The sequence below is a fragment of the Lepisma saccharinum genome, chromosome 13 (genome assembly GCF_977018435.1).
Source record: "Lepisma saccharinum chromosome 13, izLepSacc3.1, whole genome shotgun sequence".
Taxonomy (NCBI): domain Eukaryota; kingdom Metazoa; phylum Arthropoda; class Insecta; order Zygentoma; family Lepismatidae; genus Lepisma; species Lepisma saccharinum.
Window position 1 is genome coordinate 40,029,208 of NC_139241.1, and position 12,600 is coordinate 40,041,807.

The 12,600-nt window shown below is 38.2% G+C and overlaps 1 long non-coding RNA gene across 2 annotated transcripts; it reads right to left on the reverse strand.

Moving 5' to 3' along the window:
- Positions 1-2,471: 2,471 nt before the first annotated feature.
- LOC145996926 (uncharacterized) lies at positions 2,472-9,960 on the reverse strand. 2 transcript variants are annotated; one of them, XR_014442836.1, is made up of 3 exons: positions 9,831-9,960; positions 7,256-7,450; positions 2,472-2,599 (listed from the first exon to the last, which is right to left on the reverse strand). It is a non-coding gene; the product is annotated as an uncharacterized LOC145996926 (long non-coding RNA). The 2 variants fall into 2 exon arrangements; XR_014442837.1 differs by lacking the exon at positions 2,472-2,599 and adding an exon at positions 6,374-6,452.
- Between the last annotated feature and the right edge of the window lie 2,640 nt (positions 9,961-12,600).

Genomic DNA, 12,600 nt, shown 5'->3' on the forward strand with positions numbered 1-12,600 from the left:
ATCTGATACCCCGAGCTCCTTTGCGAAATGTTTAGCAATCTCTTGGATCATTGGCCCAAAGATACGGACGTTAACTGCCCATATTTGTTTGAATCAACATAACTTGGCTTCTTTAACTTCATCTAGCGAAGATTTTTCTCGTTTTCCGTTGCGGAAATTTCCGTTTTTTTATTCAAGTATTCATCCTCACGTTCTTGGATGCTGCTTGTTTCGCTGTCTGATCTTTCAGGTATTTAATTCTCGTTTTCCTATCCTCAAAAGGTCCCTCCTCCCATGATGCACCGCCCGTTGCGTCACCATGCGAGGAATTGAAAAATTTCCAAACACCGTTTGTTTGTACATAGTGTTTTTATCGTAATATTATTTAAGGGGTGAATCTTTTGTGATTTGATTTGCTTTATTTTACTTCGCTTTTTGTGCCACTTTTTGGCTAATTTGCGAAGATGGGGATGAGTGATGATGTGATGAAATTTGATGAATGGACACTCACAAATATCCATGCCCAGCCCAGGATTCGAACCCGAGACCCCTGGCGTCGTAGAACGGGTGAATCTTAATTTATTATATTAATACATATTGTTTTTATACAAATTCTCTTTGCTTCGTTATTTCGTTATTACGATATGTTAGCATTCTCAGAACGCAGTTTCGTGCAGTGTTGAATTCAGCCACTTTTCTCCGGGGGGGACATAAAACCTCAAGGAGAATGTCACGGGCTTCAAATTATAATACTAATTAAACAGTACTAATATTTTAAAATTGCTCCTTGCCTCTGATAGATTGTCTGTCATCTCAAGACTATTCAGCACTTCCTTCAGGTTAACTTGAGCATGGCTAGGAAATAATTCATTCTTCGCTAGAATAACCGAATATACACCAAGTAATTTGCAATCACTAGCACTTATTTCAATAGGGGAGTGGAGTGGACATAGAATTTTATTATACACTAGCTGATTGCCCGGCGTTGCCCGGGTATTTATTTATCCCAATCTTGTATTTGACAGGAAAATAATGAATTGTAACTATAGTGTAAAATGTAACTAATTTTAAATGTGATCGTGAATGTCACCAATTAGCTTAGCGACTCCGAAAACTATGGATTCGACACTAATCTAAGTAATTTGTGATATTCTATTTTTCACCCCGATAGGTGATGAACTTGAAGTTGAACCGCATTGGAAGTGTCACGAAAACTATGGATTCCATTCGCAACACAGCCTGAATGTTAGACAACCCGAGAAACACTATCGTTGTGCGGATTGCATAGAGTCACGGATGTCTGTGCGGAATTTAATATCGGTGGTTCTCGATTATTTTTACATATCACCCCTTCCCACCCCACCCCTAGGGGTGTCTTACCCACAGTCTCTTTCCAGGTTGCAAGTGCTACGTGTACCAAGTTTTGTTGATATCGCTCCAGGCGTTCGAGAGTTATTGCTGAACAAACAAACACACACATATACACACATACATCCATTTCTATATATATATTGTAGCGTGACGTCGGGTAAGGTACGGGATCGAGTCACGCCGGGACGTAGCTCAGATAAATACAATAGGTCTTAAGTTTGACTTGGCTAACCACCTCTACCCTTAAGGAGGCTGATGAAGGATTGTTGGGAGCCTGTGTTGTTGAACGCTACTCACCCCTTGCTGTTGGTCTGGCCCTCGGCTTCTGGCGTCGGCGACGGTGACAGGTGTCCGCTGGAGAGATCGAAGATGACGATAAGAGACGGCAGGCAATTCGGCGACTTGTTTTATTCTTGCAGATTCTTCGGTTGGCTTAATCCGGACTGCTTATGGACTTCTCGCTTGTTGCCGCCTCGTAACGTAGGGATCTCTCAGCAGGCCGTCGTCGTCTTCCCGTCGATCAGTTTGGTGGTGATATTGGAGCGAAGTGAGAGATCGAAGATGACGATAAGAGACGGCAGGCAATTCGGCGACTTGTTTTATTCTTGCAGATTCTTCGGTTGGCTTAATCCGGACTGCTATGGACTACAAAGGGTAGGTGGAGAGGAAATGAAACAAAATTCGTACTTGGTATAGCTTCATATGTGAGAAATGAAAGAAATCACATGAGGTGCTGGAAAGGTCCTCTCCCAGTGTCTAAACACTTTTGAACACGAGTTGCAAGTTTGTGTATGTGTCTGCCAGAACATCGGGTGTCACTGCCTGGATTTCACGGCGGATGATCTTCCGTAACTCATGGAGGGTGCGTGGTTTGTCGCGATACACCTTGCCTTTCAGGTGACCCCACAGGTAAAAGACTGGTGGGGGCAAATCTGGAGACCTGGGAAGCCATAATCCTCTTGAAGTGACTCTGTCAGAACGTGTTTCGGGATAGTCCACTTTCTTGCGATAAGTGTCGAAGAGATTTTGTGGGAGATGCCAACATCGTCCACCACTGATTCTTCCGACAATTTTGGGCGGCCCCTGCCGTGCTGATCCAGCACTGTTCCACTGGTTTCCAGCTTCTTCACTAGCATTTGTATGCATCGTTTAGACGGCGGGTGTCTACCACCAAACTGTTCCAGAAACACTCGCTGACATGTCTTAATGGATTCACTAACCCAATAGTGTTTCACAAGAAACACGTGCCCTTTAACAGAATAGATCGGACTTCAAAACAAGCAAGCACTTCACAATACTTCCCACATCACACCTGTCAGCAAGCAAAGCAAATTACAGAATTTTTATTGCCCCTCCCTTGCTTCAACCTTCATTCATATTTAGGCCTGGATTTATGGCACTTACTCGCTACTGCAGGTCAACCTCGCCCCTATGTTTGGTGTTTACCCCCTGAAGAAACGGTGTCCATTGTTCAAAGCGAAACCTCTGTCAGTGAGGAACGGCGAAAAATAGTCTCGGAATACACCCAGGCCGTAAACAGGCTCCCGCCACCCTGACATTGGTGTCAGCTTCCCTCTGAAGTTTGATAAAACTACTTTGTGAAATTTGTTTAGTAACGATTGAAAATGTAGACAGTAGATACTACATGTATTTTGCTCATAAACTTGAAGGCTAAATTCACAGAATAAAAAGAACAGCTACAACATTCCTTCATCTGATTTACAGAAAGGCTAATCGGGATTGGACCCACACTTTAAAGTGGGATTCAAATCACTATGTTCCTTCACCGGGTATCGAACCCGGCACCCCTTGATTACAAGGTGACGACGCTACCACTGTACCATCGGGGTGTCCCCATAGAACAACGTTTCCTTATACGACGATTATACAGAACTTAGTGCACTTCCTTAATTTGAAATCTATTCTATATCAGGCTCAGTATTTCGTTATTACAATCCAAGGAATAGTATTCTCCTTAAATAAGAAATAAATAAATAAAATAAAGCATTGGAAATAATCTTCAAACGGACGTAAAAAAATCGAACCCAACCACCTGTAGAATGCCTGAGGGATACAACAAGAATTTTCTCAACAAAGACATTTCCGAAATTTCCATAACATTCTAAAAATTTCGCAACCCGTGCAAATAATCATGTGGTAAAATCTTGTCATGGTTCCCTGTAAACACTAAAATTACCAAATTACTTCTTTCCATATTTCCCGTATTTTCTCCTCCTCTTTAGCTCTCAGTTGTTCGGAGTGGAATAATGCAAGATTATTTGTCCCTAATTATCTCTTTCTCTTAGTCTTGCTAATATCTTGGACTCCTTAATAACTTTCCCAACAACTCCTTATCAATTTGTACTGCCATGTTTCCCACAATGTTTTTCCTACTTCCTAATAACATTCACTTCTGTACACCCTTTGATGTAAAAATTAAATAATAATAATAATAATAAACCCTATCCGTCGGTCCGTTTATCTTTCCAACCTATAGAGCTGAGACTATGTTTACAAGATAAATCTCGGACTCAGATACTCCACGATCTTTTGGCCCCTCCTTCCACCTTCTCTACCGGCCCCTCCTTCCACCTTCTCTACCTGCCCTTTTACTTGATGTTATTCAGAATTGCTTTAGTATCTGGAGTACTATCTCAACATAAAATTATTAACCTGGAATAAATTGAAAAATAAAAATGGGGAGTAACCCTGTGTTTCGAAAGAGTATAGAAAATAAGTTTAGGTATTCATTCATTCATTCCTCTCTCTAGAATAGTCTTCTTTTGACTTAACACGCGCTTATCAACGTTTCTAATTGAAATACCTTTTTCCAAGCAAACAAGTATTTGCAACTGATTAAATATTTTGCTTTTATTTTTTCGAGACATTCGAGACGAGACGAGACTTTTCAAAAGCCGTCCCGTCCCGTCTCGTGTCTCGCCTCGAAAACGAGACGAGAAAGGCATTCCGTCTCGTCCCGTCTCGAATTTCAAAAGGCTTGTCCCGTCTCGTGTCTCGTCTCGAAAACGAGACGGGACACGAGACGAGACGGGACATGTCCCGTCCCGTGAGCAACACTAGTTGTCCTCTTTGCCATTATTCAAGTAGGTGATACGCAAAAATTTCAAATCCGTTTCATTGGCTACACATAAAATTAAAAACTCATACTCCCCGATAGGAGATAGGAGTTCTGGGATCGAGTCCCTGGTATTTCTTTGTGTGTGTCCTTTCGTCAGTTTCGTCTTTCATCTGCATTGAAAGGATTAATTAAAAAGTGAAAGAAACGCAAGGCTGAATACACTAAGTAAAACAGACAAGACATTAATGTCTTGTTCATCAGGTGGTTAGATAGACTAAATATTTTCAAGATATTTTGGCTTTATTTGGAGACCATGATTTTTGGGTTCCGAACTTACAATGTTTTTTCATGTCACGGTACAGTCGATAGTAAATTGCAGTTGTTAGGAAGTTATTGAGAAACACCTTATTCTGAAAACAACCTTGCATCGTTGGTTGAGTATTGCTTAAATGACACCAAGCAAAATCGTTCCTATTCACGTGCATATCCGTTTGCGTATTTACAAACCCTATAGTTAGGGACATTGAATTTTCGCGATGCAATTTTGAAGATTCTGCACGTAACTACACCCCCAATGATGAAATATCCATGAGTTTCATTCGCGAAGTAATGCAAAATGTGTGTTTTTCCACGAAATGAAGGCTTTTCGCGAAATAACCGTGAAATATCATCAAATTAAGTAGAAAACACGCGAAAACACGCAAAAACCGGCAAACTGTCTATTTGTAACGAAACGTTTGCCTAAAGTTTCCTACCACTTGCACCTGAAGAACTTTTTATCTTCGATCACATCAAAAAGACGCTGCAAATTGGGATTTCCCATGCACATAATCTCAGTTCGAAAACTTCGCTCCCTGTCAAGCTGCATTCCTTTCTTCCCACGAATGTCTACTCAACTTCCAGTTTCATTGAACTTGCTAGCTGTAGCAGCGATAAGATTAGTCTGATCCAGTACATCAAGGGAAACAATGGGGTCATTTCTGTTCAGTCGTTAATGAATTTTGTTTATCATCATGTGATTTTCAACATGTGTTTGTGTATGTGCAGTAGTGATTATTTTATTTGTTGGACAGCAAGGATATCCTTTAAATACATACAATGAATAAATCACTTGAGATATGCAATTTAGAAATGAAGTGATTTTGTGTTGATGTTTTCTTTCTGGTTGGACAGCTAAGTACAGCTAAGTACAGTATATAAAAATGAAGTAGATTATCAATTTATAGCTGTTTTGTATGTTTCCTCTCATAATGAAAAAGTGTGTGCCAATTTTTTTTTTCACCGCTGGTATATACCGCTGAGCTAACATTTTATTTACCGCTCTCCTCAGTTTTTATTTACCATAAATTTGTTTCCCTACCTATAGTATTGCAGAACCTCCAGCGATATTTGGCTACTGATTGGCTGCCATTCCGGAAGTTGATGCAGCGTTTCTTCAAGTTAACGCTAGATGGCAGGGTTCAAATTGACAGTGTAGATTTCAGATATCCATCCCAACAAGACAAGAAACCCATTTACAATAAGGTTAAATTTTTTAGCAAAATTATTTAAATTAATGTTTTAGAAGACAGAAATCAGAACTCTTCTTGAAGTGAATGATTTTTCTATTTAAAGTCACATCAGTGCAAAAATTGTAACTACCAATGACTATTGAGAAAATTGTGTATATCCAACGTATAACATTTTAAACATTATATTTTATTACATAAACGTATATTTCTTAACATAATTTCGACAATCTGTTTACAAACTTTATTACGATATAATCACAAGTCTAATTTTTTCCATACTTTTGCTGTAAATGAAGAAACAAGGAACAATGGACACGGAACATAATCACTTCCGGTTCACACAGCCAATAAGAAAGTGTTATATACTTCTGGTTCTGCAGCACTATAGGGTTTTTGTAAATACGCTATCCGTTTGAGTAAGTTTGTTAAGTGCCTTTCTTCTGACTTTTGTGTTTTAGTGTTACGTTTACTTCTTGTGTGTTCTCCTTTGGCAGAACACCCACAGGCCAAACCTTTAATAAGGAAGAATTGAATTACATGAATTTTTTGCATAACCTGGCGTTCCTGACAAAAGGAATATCAATTTAAGCATTGTCTGATTTCATGCTTGCATCACAAGGGGCAAATTTTCGCCCGAGTGTACATCTATACATGCTTCTACGAGCAACATTCTCTGAAGCCACACAAACGTCACCCTCTCTTCGAGAAACAGAAAACTGAATTCATCAAATTTATTTGATGCTCCAGAAATGCATCGATTGATACACTAAAGTGATATTCTTTTTACCTTTGTCAAAAATCAGATTAACAGTTTGATGAATTTTTGTGTATAGTGCATTGCATGATGCAAGTGAGTATATTTCCTGTTTCGAGTCGTACTTTAGCGTATCAATATACGTAACATTTCTTAGATGCTGCACTTAAACATTTGGTGTGACCTACAGACTTTAGGAATTTTTGTTTCAACGGATGCATTTACTTGTATGTCCAGGTAATGCACCTTGGACTGCATTTGTGCAGGCTGACGGGGTTCTGGAGCCTGGACTAAGTCAGGATAAGCCTCTTAGGGGCTTGTGTAGTGAGAATGAGTCAAAGCAAGGACTTCAAGAACTTTTTCCTGCTCCCTCCAAAATAGGCAATAGTTATGCTCGAGAGGTCAATGAACTAACCGATCACTAACTACGATGATTATTCCGAGAGCACTGTATTTTACTGTTAGGTTGTTAGTTATCGATATATACATACTTAGTAAGATGTACTCGTAAATACTTAGTGTAAAATATTAATGCAAATTTGTTTCTAGCGTAACAATTACCTATTGTTCCTTTGACTTCTCTTGGGAGCGTCGAGCCTTGATGAATGCTGCCATCTGTTGCTGTTGTTCGTCATCTGTGCAATTTCCACCCAGGTTTTTTCCTGTTTGTCTTTCTATGGTGATTGGGCAGATATTTCTGGGTTCTCTTCGCCTTGTGTATGGGATATCTTGCCTCAATGTATCCATTTTCAGCATCTGAAACAAGAGAACGGATTTACAAGTAAATACATATATTCTTATGATTTAACAATACTATGTTGTATTATCTTTGCGAATCGGGTAAGCTGGAAAAATCCTTTTACAATTTTTCGCATTTATGTGTAATAGCGTTAGCACAAATATTTGTTATTTTAACATACTTTCCATATTTTGAAGCATTTCTCGACACATATGCTATTTTATGTTTTCCGTTATTGTGTTAATTACCAAAGGTTATCCGTACGTCTGTATTTTGTTTTGTGAAATAAAGTGCTCCCCTGTGCTTTGCACCTCGGCATGAAGGCGTATAGGGGTTGTGGAGTTAGAGCTCCATACTTTCTTGATCACGGCCGATTCTGGGGCTGATGTGATCAGCACCACGACCCTGGCCGTCTTTATCCTCCCACTCCGAGTTCCCTCTAGGTACCCACCAATACGACGCTGGGTGAGAGCCGGAGCCACTTGATTTTTAATTTGTAACCTCTGTTAATTTCATATCTTTACAATTGGCAATGCATCTGTTAAACGGAATCCTCAAAAACAGTTGTGAGTGACAAATGTTAGAGGAACGAAGTGTTATATTTAACATTCATTTTCATGCATTACAAATTCAGGCAACGTTTTTCAGAACAGGCATTTTTCTCCTTCTGAACGTTTGTAAAATAAATCGCGGTTAAGGGCATGAGGGAAGAATTTCCGCGCGGCTGTTCTCTGTGGCGGCTAGAGCGCTGTTGCCAACTTAGCTCTTTTTGAGCCAGGTCTGGCTCTTTCGTGCATTCCTTTTGCTGTGAACACCCTGCCCCACTATGGTGCCATCAGTGGCTCCGGCTTACATAGACCAATTTTTGCCATAAGTATACATTTTGCACTTGATATTGTTATATTTGTTTCGTCGACCCACCCTCTCTTATCACCCCAGCTACCTTTTTTATATAGAGCCTTGGCTGACGTGAAGAGGACGTAATATTGTCATTCGGGAATTCTTTATTTTTGATTTCATAATATCATCGGTGAATTATTGAGATGGGTGGTGCCGCCGGATCTACACGGTGAAAAACTAAGAATAAATTGCCATCACTTTAAAGCTAACGTGAATAACAGCGCCCTCATCCCACTCATTTGACACCTAACATTACCTAGGAGCACTTTATACAGTTTCGTAAATATAGTTATTTGAATGTTTTTACTCCATTTATGGTGAAATTTAGCTCCTTAATTTGCATAAGATTTAGCAACACTGCCACAACGGTCGTAGGAGGCAAGGTGAAATGCAATGAGCTTATGAAAGTATTATTTTACTTGTTCTCTTGGGAATATCACACTTCCGATGGCATAGAGAAAGATATCAAGGGGAAAAGGACAGACTGAAGTAGTAACTTCCATTTGATTAGCCATAACTTGAAGTTGAAGTTGATTTCCCATAAGGAATACATGGGTTTCTCAAAATTCGTATTCATCATATTTTTCAAACATCGTATCTAAATTAATAATCAACTTTAGAAAACGCTTTCACTTGCAACATGTGAAGAAATTCATACTCTCTTCAACACCGGCGATTTTCTTCAGTAGCATTGCCCATTCGGACGACATTAAAATAAATGCACAAGTGGTGCGAAATTGTCACTCCTCTTCATGTTTTCCATGAACCATGCGTATGAAAAAATTCAGAAGGATAATGCAGTATTACTTGCTGGTTCAAATGTGAATATAAGCTTGAACTTAACTTCAAAAGACATTGAATATTTTAAATATTTCTTCACGCGATACTGTAGATAGTTTCAGTCAATGTAATTATATCTTTTGGAACAACAAGAGAAGATTCATGTTTCAGCTCTTAAAAGAAATTGTGGTATATCATTATTCTGCTAACAGAAAATAGAGCACATTTTGTATTTGAATTTTGCAAGCCTAATGCATTTAGTATATAGGTGAGCCGATTACTTAAATTTATTATTGTTCACAATTGTAAGTCTATATTTCTTTAGATATTTTGATTAAAATAACTAAACATGTATTTACATATCCAAATACATATTTAGTGCATAAACATCCGTTTCCTCCTGAACACGTTTCTGCACATCTTTCTTGTTTATCTCTATAATTGCTAGGAATTACTTCTAGCCATCTAATTCCTAAGATGAATCGAACATCTATTTATGTATATTTGCGCGCTTCTTTGAATTTTACCTGGATACCCAGGAATTGACAATGTATAAAACAGTAAGGAAGAAGCCCGATCTAATGAAAAAACAACCGTAACATAATGCAGCAAGGTTAACCTAATTATCTTCTCGGACGAATCTGTTAATAAAGCTCAAAATTCATTGTGCAATATATTCATCTTGATTGTGACAATTCAGGAATGTTTATTATTTACCTTGTAAAGATGTCGCTTGAAGACAAAGCGTCTCATTCCCATGATTTTACAGTTGATTCAAAGGGTATGTTCGGTATTCCATGAACAACAAATTGAAAGTATCATTTCTTATTAACTGATACAACTTCTCGCTTCTTGTCAGTTTGTTTAATTGTGATTCCATAGCAACAATAACACGCACAATGGTGTATGTCAAGATAAAGAGTTTAATTGTGATTGTTATGTTTTGCGACCAGTTAACCAAGTTCAAAACTATAAAACTTATTTGCACCCGCAATATGTAATCGTGGACTGACGTTTCAAATTTAAATTCTTTATTGGGTGGTCGAAGTTCAACCTGCTACTTGTCTGCCACCAAACCAATGTCATGGAGTACATTTGCATTTCTGATAGGAAGTTACGGTAGTAATACAGTAACATAAATTGTACGATTTAGCTACAGAACACTACTATTGATCGAATATATTAAATGCATAGAATCAAACATAAGCGGTGAAAATACAAATACATGAAAAGAAAAAGAAGGAAAAGAAAAAAAGAAGATATAAGCATACAAGTTACGTCATATGTTGAACACAATCTCTGGTCTGCTAAAAGCAAATTTTTACTTCCATTTGAAAGTATTCTAACGGGTGTCCCACGAACGGCGCAACTGGGAATTAAGAGTGGTGTTACTTTGTAACCGAAACCTGTACATACATAAGTTATACACCAAATGTTAGCCCTGTCCAAGTAGATATTTTTAAACATAGAAACAACAAACGGGGTGCAGTGTTGTTCATGCAGTGTTGCCAAATGGAAGTGAAAGTGTAAATTTATATTTCCACAAAGCATGGAAAATTGCATGTCAAACATTCGTACGGAAATTTAGACGTCAATTTCCACCTTGGGTATGTTATGTATGTATGTTATGACCAAAAGAGTAGAGTTGATTGTTCCGATACGCTAAATATTATGACGTAATCGAATGAACACCAATTAAAAATTAGAAAGATGTAGATGTACTAACCTTTATGTAGGGGAAGTCGGGGGAATATGAGTAGTTGGGAAATATGAGCAGGTTGAAGCATTATCGCGCACACCGCCAAGAGGAAAATCGCGTTTCCGAGACCGACAGTTGGCAGCAGTTCATTGAAGCAACACCCACCAGTGCCCCACTAAATGTCGTGAGCCTAGCGACAGTCTTTGTCGTGTCAGCGTCATTTTAATGTAAGTCTGTGAAAAGTTTTGTCAAAATGTAGTCTAATAGTTATTTAGGAATATTTGTATAGGCTAAAATAACATGTAAGTTGTTAATCTGACAAAATGCCATAATAGTCATTTGAAAACGTAGTGATTAAGCTTTCTATTTAGAATGAAACTGTTTCATTGCATGTAAGCATTGTGGCACAGGAGATGGTAATTCAAATCATTGCGTCTGGGGAAATGTGAGCAGAGGTATTCGGGGTAATATGAGCAGAAATTGGGAAATATGAGCAACTATTTTCGACTGTACAATATTCCAAAATTAGATTAATAGATTAATCGTCTATTCTAGTCCTTAGAACATTTAAATGAAAGAAATGAATGTAATTTAACAATATTATAAACAAATAAGTAAATAAACAAATAACAATGAAATACATTAATGAATGATTACTTTAACTGATGACGATTGTATGTGTCCTGATTGCGGAGGAAACAATGACTTCAATGGAGAAAAATGGTTAAGGTGTGAGAATAGCAGCGAGTGGTTACATGGGGACGGTGTAAACATTGAGGAAAATGGAGTCACCTTTGTATGTGAAAACTGCAAATGATTTTTTGGCTGGTGATGATGGAGACATTCCTTTTGTGGTGGATTGTGCTTGTGTAGAGTATAAATGGTAATAACTACCAGGTGGACTAAGAAAAAATGTAAAAAAATTGATATATCCAGCTTTATTTGCAATGGCCCATATTACCCCTGGTCTAGCTCATCTTACCCCGTGTCTGGGGTAATATGAGCAACTTGACATTATTTTGTAAAATATTGTTTTTGCAATTAACTATCTGTTTATTATTTTATCTGTTTTGGGTTAAAGTAGAAAATAAGCTGAGGAATCAAACGGAGAAGCGTTTAAAACTGTAACAAATACGGATTTTTAGTTTTTTAATGAAAAACCTTAACTATGCTCATATTCCCCCGACTTCCACTATGGAACTAATGGCGGAATGTTTAAATTTTATACTTATCAATGTACAAATATTTGTTAACTCAAAAGTATGTATCAGAACCTGTTAGATATTTATCAAAGCTAACTTATGCATAAACTTCACATTTTATTTTAAATTGAGAATGAGTTTGTCTAAATAACTTGCTAGACAGGGGTTCGAGATTACAGAAAACGGGTATAAATACGCCGAATTTTTGTTGCTATAGAATTTGATTCTCGGTATCCGCACCTGCGTGGGTCTGTTTACAGACCTAGCATTAAGTCCTCACACTCGGCAGGCTTTCTATACTGAGTAACGTTCATAAGGACGATCTCAGGCGGATATCATATCCGTAATTACCCGGTTCCTCAGTCTCGCGCTTCTTTCTACCCTAACTAACTTACCATAATAAATCGTTATAAAACCTATATACGGTAGTTCGACTCGTTCTTTCTGCGCACCTGAGATGGTTCCAGCGCGGACTCTTAGAGTTCCCATGATGCTGACTACAGGAGCTGAGGGAAATTAACTTTGTTTCTGCTTCTGTGTGTGTGTCTGTTTACAGCCACTCACATCCCCCAGTTATGGGAATGTA